Below are 7,433 nucleotides of genomic sequence, written 5' to 3' on the forward strand. Positions count from 1 at the left end.
AGGAAATGAACACAGCTTGTCTGCAAGTAAGTGCCTTGGCCACTGTAGTATGTTATATCTAAGGCAAGGGCCTGACCTCCTGACTTAGATCTCTTATATCAGATTTCATTTTATTACACAATCATAATTTTAAAATAAACAAAAACCATCTTTGTTTCGTTTGGGGGGGGTCACACACCTGACTGTACTCAGGGATCATTTCGAGCAGGTTTGGGGGACTATATGGAATGCCATATAGATTTGTCATGAGCAAAGCAAATGCCCTACCTGCTGGACTATCAGTCTAGCCTCAACAACAACAAAAAAAATCATGGGACTTAAAAGATAGTATAGTAGCTAGAGCATTTGCCTTGCATATAGCTGACTTGGGTTCAATTCCCAGCATCCCATATAATTCCTGAGCATTGCCAGGAGTGATTCTTGAGTACAGGGCTACGAGTAACCAGTAAAGTAACCTGGTTACTTTAGAGTAAGAAAATAAATTTTATTCATGGCAAAAAAAAAGGGGGTGGGGTGCTATCTGTAGCTAAAACCTTGTAAAAATTCTCTTTTCCAATTTATCTTCTGTCTATAATTGTTGACTTACATTTTGTAAAGATCACCAGGAAAAATAAATCAGCAATTGCATTTAAGCCATGAAAGAGCAACAACAACAACAAAAATAAAACAAGTGTCCATCAGGAAAAGCAGAGAAGTCACTGCTTGTCACCTGATCCGATGGCTCCTGGCCACTGCACAAAGCCAGACTGGAAACTTCCCTCCACTAGAAATAAATCCTCTGATTAAGCTCGCTGGGGTCATCCACTCACTGATTTTGCTCCAGAGGGTGAATGAAAAGAGGCTGGTGGCAAAATAAACTGTGGAGGGAAACAATGGAGCCTCGCTCTCTGATAGACACATACAGTTCTCAGTGCCTCTCTTTGAATGAAGGGAAATGGTCCAAAGGTTGAATAAACAGGTGCCATGTGCTGTAGAAAGAGTAAAAGAATCACTGTAGTTTATCAGCAGCAACACGTGAGCCAGTCAAAGGTACTCAGGCCCGAGCATAAAGCAATAGGTTGGAAACTGGGTAAACACCCTTCAGAGGTGTTTTCAGAGGCAGAGGCACCTGGGAAGAAAACAGAGTTCAAGAACAGGCCTAAAAAAAAGAGAATTTGAACCCAAGGGAAACTACCATATGGTGCTAAGCAACAATAATTACCAAACTAATTATCAAAATTAGAAATAATAAATGACTATATAGGCAAACTTGAAAACCAAATGACTGACAATGAGGTCGGTTATGGCTATTCAGAATAGGGAATATGAAAATACAAAGAATAAAGAAGTAAAAGGGATTTAGTGCATTAATGAAGAACAGTCAGTAAAAGTCATTTAATTCTGGGCCAGAACAATAGTACAAAGAGTAAAGAGATTGCCTTGCATGCTCTGGGCTCATGTTTAATCCCCAGCATCCCATAAGGTCCCCCACAAGTTTTGCTAGGAGTAATTCCTGAGTGCCAAGCTAGGAATAATAATCCCTGAGCATTGCTAAGTGTGACAAAAAATATTTTTTATTTCAGGGTCAGAGAAATAGTACAGAAATTAAGGCACTTGTCTTACAGTCAGTTTACTATCTAGCACTACATATGGTTTTCTGAGCATAGACTGAGGAAAATGCCCTGAGCACAGTTGAGTGTGCCCCCCCAAAATTATCTCTATCAGTTGCTATAGAATATATCTTTTAAAAATTAATTCAAGAAAAATCAGGAAATATAACAGTACTTAGAACCCAACTTGTCTCCAATTGGTTCAGTTCCAGCATTACATGAATTTCTCCAAGTATCTCTAGATGAAGTCCTAAAGGCCCCCAGAAGCTCCTGGGGTGGCCTGGGCAAACCTTGGTACCTCACGTCCAATAATGATCAGGTTGATAAAAAATGGCTTCTGTGGGTCGAGCCATAACACAGTGAGTAGGGCATTTTCCTTGCACATAGTCAACCTGGGTTCGATCCCCAGCATCCCATATGGTCCCCGAGCCTGCCAAGAGTAACTTATAAGCACAGAGCCAGGAGCAACCCCTGAGAGCCCCCGAATGTAACCCACAAAACCAAAAATACAAAAACAAAAAATGACTGCTGTGGCCCTGGGCTACCTGAGCACCATTGAGGAGCCCCTACCACACAATTGAATTCAAGAATATGTAATTTTTAAAAATCTTCTACCTCTTCAAATTATGGTGAATCTTTTTGTCCCTAGGAAATTCTAATCGAGTATCTTTGGGCAAAGTATCAAAAGGCAAATTATCTATAAGAGAGAGTTGAAATAATATCAGCCCGAGACATTTCTTTTTTTCTTTTTTTATTGTGGGCTAAGTGAATTACAGATCTTTCACAGTAATATTTAAGGCACATAGTAGTAATGAATGAGGGGCATTCCCACCACCAGTGTTGTCCTTCCTCCACTCTTGTTCCCAGCATGCATCCCTCTTCCCCCTCCTCCACCCCCCGTAATGCTAATGCAGCTGTTCCCCCATGTACAGCTTGATGTAGATTGGGTATCATTTCTGTTGTCGTTGACTTTGGATTCTGTGTTAAAGTCTGATCATTTTTTATTTCCACCAAATGGACATACGACTGTCTGGTCTTGGTACCATCCATTTTCCTCCCTCCAGATATGATGCTGATCAAGGTGATTTCAGTAATGTGGTTTTATTTGAGATATAAGAAGGGATATTGGACAAGTCTGTCTAGGTGCTGTAAGTATCCCTTTGGAAAAAGTAAGGGGAAAGAAGAAAAAAAAGAAGAAAAAAGTTACAAAACAAAATAAAACAAGACAAGGCAAAAACAAACCATAACAAAACAAAAAACCAATCCTTATTGTAACAAAAAAAAGTACAAAAAAGATTAAAAAAAAAAGAATAAACCAAAAACCAAAAATAAAATAACAAAAAAAGTACAAAAAAGATTAAGAAAAAAAAAGAATAAACCAAAAACCAAAAAAGTGACCAAAAAAAAGATTAAGGAAAAAAAAAAAAAAGAATAAACCAAAAACCAAAACCATCTGCTATGAAGAAACACATAATAAATAAATAAATAAATATGAGCAAAATCAAAACAAAAAAAAAAAAAAAAGAGGGGGAAAAATCCAGACCAGCAATGACATTTCTATAGCAGCAACTGAGGTTCAAAGATAATGAAGCTTGGGGGCCAGAGAGATAGCATGGAGGTAGGGTATTTGCCTTGCATGCAGAAGAACGGCATCTGATATTGTCTCTCGTGCCTACCAGGAGCTATTTCTGAGAATAGAGCCAGAAGTAACCCCTGAGCGCTGCTGGGTGTGATCTGTGGCTGTGGCATTGAGATCTCGGGATGTGTAGCAAAAATGCAGAATCTCAGGCCTAAGGCAAGATCTACTGAAGCTGCCTTTTTTTTTTTTTTTTTTTTTTGCATGTTTCCAGGCCTTTCCATGTCTGTAAGTTTGAGAAATCCTCAGATGGTAAGTTTTTGGAGGGAAAAGGAAGTCTCAGAAATTATTACCTTCCAAGTCACTCCAATTGGGTCACATGTTCGAACATGAAATGACACCGGGAAATAGCTCCCTGAAATCATTCTTAAAGGCTTTTATCTCCAAATTCTGATGACTCAAAATATTAGGAACAAAGAAACAAGAAGTGAAAGCACTGTACTAATGTTGAATCCAGTCGAACAGAGAGCGCAATTTACCAGGAGAATCATAATAAAAGAACCGAATATGATTGCAATCAAGCTACCCAGTGACAGAACTCGCCACAGAGAAGGCCAGAGACATCTTTTGCTTCTGCAGACAGTCTAAAATCAAAACAGGTACTTTTTTCAAAAGCTTGTTATCTCCAACAGCTCAATGTGTTTAAAGTTTATACCTGCCCTCACAAATATCAGCCCTACACCCATCTATTAGGAAATGAATTTTCCTGTGGTTCGTGTAGTTCAACAATTCCCTCAATTTCACTTCCTCCTATTTTTCTTCCCCTCAATTTAAGAAAATTGAACAGTAACGATCATACGGCTCACTTTTGCAAAAGTATTGGATCAAAGTATTCCTCATGATTTATTAATTCAGAAACAAATCCAAAACCTGCAGATGTAATCAATGGTGTCTAAAATGTCGCTTGGTGTTAACTGTTTTCATCTTATTTATTTTATTTCTGTGGTACCAGAGATCAAACTCAAGGTGTGAGTTATACTACTGATTCCCAGGCAATCTAAGCTTTTAATAATATTTTGCTTGTCTTTTTGGTCTAGTGAGCATTTATTTCAATAGATCATGAATAAGTTTTAAAAACTCATGTAACAAAACATATAGGAGAGAATATTAATAGTTAATTTGAGGTGAGGGCACTAATTTGGCTTTTTCTTTGGGTTTTATGTATTTTTAAATATTTTGGTTTTTGTACTTGTTGCAAGTCAGCCCTTGAAGAGGTTGACTGATGGAGGGATGGAGGATGAGGTCTTTCCCCTCCAGCTCGGAGCACGCGTCTGCCACCCCGTCCAGCCGATGGTTCTGAGGTGAAGCGGCGGGTAAAAGGCTGGCAGACAGTCAGGCTTGTGGAAATTCAGCTTTATTCAGAGGACAAGACTGAAGACCAAAGTCTCAGCATCAGTTCCAGCCAAAAGCCTCTCGCCTTCCACAGACCCTTGTTTTTATCCCCCAGAATCAGGTACCACCCAATGGTGGGATCAGATACCACCCAATGGTGGAAGCAGAATCAGGTACCACCCTAGGGTGGGGGCAGAATGCCAGGTCACACCCTAGTGTAGGGCACAATCACCGATCAGGGTAGGGTCAGTAACATAATAATCCCCTAAAATATTTATATACACAACAGTACTCAGGACTTATTCCAGACTCTGCATTCATATTATTCCTGGTAGGGCTTGGGGTTCACATAGGATTCTGGGGATCAAATTCAGGTTGATCATGTGCAAGGTAAACACCCTACCTACTGTACTATTGCTCTGGTTGCAAATTTTTAAATATCTAGCCAAGCTTTACATCAGAACATTAAAGGCATTTTAAATGTAGAGAAGACATTTGTTGAAGTGGGAACCTGACTCCATGGGAGAGGACTTACCATGAATGAGTGAAGCACTGAATTTGAGCCCTAGCTCTTAAAAACAAAATCAGAGTAATAAATAACCAAAATAAATATTTTTTAAAATCTTCTTACTTCAGCTTCAGCTCCATTGCCAAAAGTGATGGAAAGGCAAAAATAAAGCTCAAGGATAAAACTCATCTATAATAGACTTCCTTCAAAGGGCCCTCCCTTATATTAGCTAGAGTTTCCAAATGTTCCATTCTAAAATTAAAGAAAATTTGTTTTCTCAGAACCCCAGGGGCTGGAGAGATAGCATGGAGGTAAGGTGTTTGCCTTTCATGCAGAAGGTCATCAGTTCGAATCCTGACATCCCATATTGTCCCCTGTGCCTGCCAGGAGCAATTTCTGAGCATGGAGCCAGGAGTATCCCCTGAGCACTGCCGAGTGTGACCCAAAAACCACAAAAAAAAAAAAAAAAACCAGAATCCCAATCTTAGTGTTATCTTGGTGAAAGGCTGTGCTCAAATGGCCTTTGGAGATACAAAGACTAGTCTCACCACAAATGAACATTAAGCACAGTTAAACTCCAGTATGGAAATGTGGGATGAGCCAAGAAATCTCAAGTCTTTATCTTGGTTTGACATGGTTGATTTCCAGATAGAAATGCTGTCAGGAACTGACAGATATGAATCCTTAGTCTCTTGTGGAAAGCCTCATTATCATAGACATTGAAGAAATCTCATACAATTTATCAAAGACTCCACCAAGAATGCAACCCATACAAGCCTATAAGTCAACACAAATAAAACAAGTAAAAACACTCAAAAATAACCAGATTAAGATGACTAAAAAAAATCAATATCCTCAAAGAGCTTTAAGAAAGACATGACAGGGGAGACATGACAGGGCCAGAGAGATAGCATGGAGGTAGGGCATTTGCCTTCCATGAAGAAGGACAGTGGATTGAATCTTGGCATCCCAATGGTCCCCTGAGCTTGACAGGAGCAATTTCTGAATTTAGAGCCAGGAGTAACCCCTGAGTCCTGCCAGGTGTGACCCAAAACAAACAAACAAACAAAAAATAATAAATAAATAAATAAAATAAAGCAAGACATGACAGTGGCTGGAGTGATAGAACAGCAGGTAGATATTTTTCTTGCATGCAACCAAATTGAGTTCAACCTCCAGCATCCCATATGGTTTCCAGAGCACTTGAGTGCAGAGTCAGGAGTAACCCTGAGCACTGGTGGGTGTGACCTCCCCTCCTCCAAAATAAAGAAAAGAAAGACAAGACAAACTTAAAAATATTTTCAGACTGCAGGAAACTAAAAGAGTAATTGTACAGATTTGAGAAATAATCAAATAGAAAATGTCAAAGTCAAAAAATATAACTGCTGAAAGTCAAAGTTTCATAGAGTTGACAAGCAATAAAATAAAGCAGAAGAATTAGTTAGTGGTGAAGTGGCATTAATTATCCCGAATTTTAATACAGAGTAAAAAATGTGGGCTAAAAATAATATAGACCTAATATATGTTTAATATAGAAGGGAGGAGAGGAGCAGAGAGACAACATTTGAAGAGACAATGACTAAAACATTCAGAACTGCTGACCAATTCACCAACTTAAGTGGTGTAGTTACGACCAAGAAAGTTAAATAGGAATATAAGTGCTCTCACCTACATCATAGGATGCTAACTACAGTGGCCATATTCATCAAAGAAATAGACTTGAAGATAAAAGCTCTATTGAAAATAAAGTTGGCTACTTGACTAGGGAAAAATAAATCCCTTAGTTTAAAAGGGTGAAAACCATTTTATATTTCGTGTGTACCTAGTAGCAGTCTAAAAATAAGGGAAATGAAAAAACAACAACAAAAGAAAATGTATTTCTTTGAATAGCTGGCACAATGGAAGTGCTTAGTCTCTGCTATTTAACAGTGGCCACTGCATATGAAGGTAAACCACTTCAGCTGGATATTAAGCATCTGAGCATGGTTAGTCAGACTAAGGAACTGATTTATATGTTTTATTTTTAATGGATTTAAATGTGAAGAGCCATATGGGGCTATTGTTGTTCACCTTATTGAATATCCAGATTTCTAGACTTTTCCTCTTAATTTTTAAATCTCTAGAAGCCTAATTGCTTGTATCTATCTAGTTGCACACACGCTATACAAAAGGAGATTTCAAGCATCATTACATTGCTTTAGACTTCTATGCAAAATCCTCTATTAAGTAAGATAAGTGCACTAGGCTATGGTATATGCATATATATATATATATATACATACACATACAATTATGTTTCATAAAGTTCCCTCAAAGGGGTCTGGAGCAATAGTACAGCAGGTAGAACATTGCCTTGCATGTGACAGAT

Source organism: Suncus etruscus, chromosome 1 (genome assembly GCF_024139225.1).
Source record: "Suncus etruscus isolate mSunEtr1 chromosome 1, mSunEtr1.pri.cur, whole genome shotgun sequence".
Classification (NCBI taxonomy): domain Eukaryota; kingdom Metazoa; phylum Chordata; class Mammalia; order Eulipotyphla; family Soricidae; genus Suncus; species Suncus etruscus.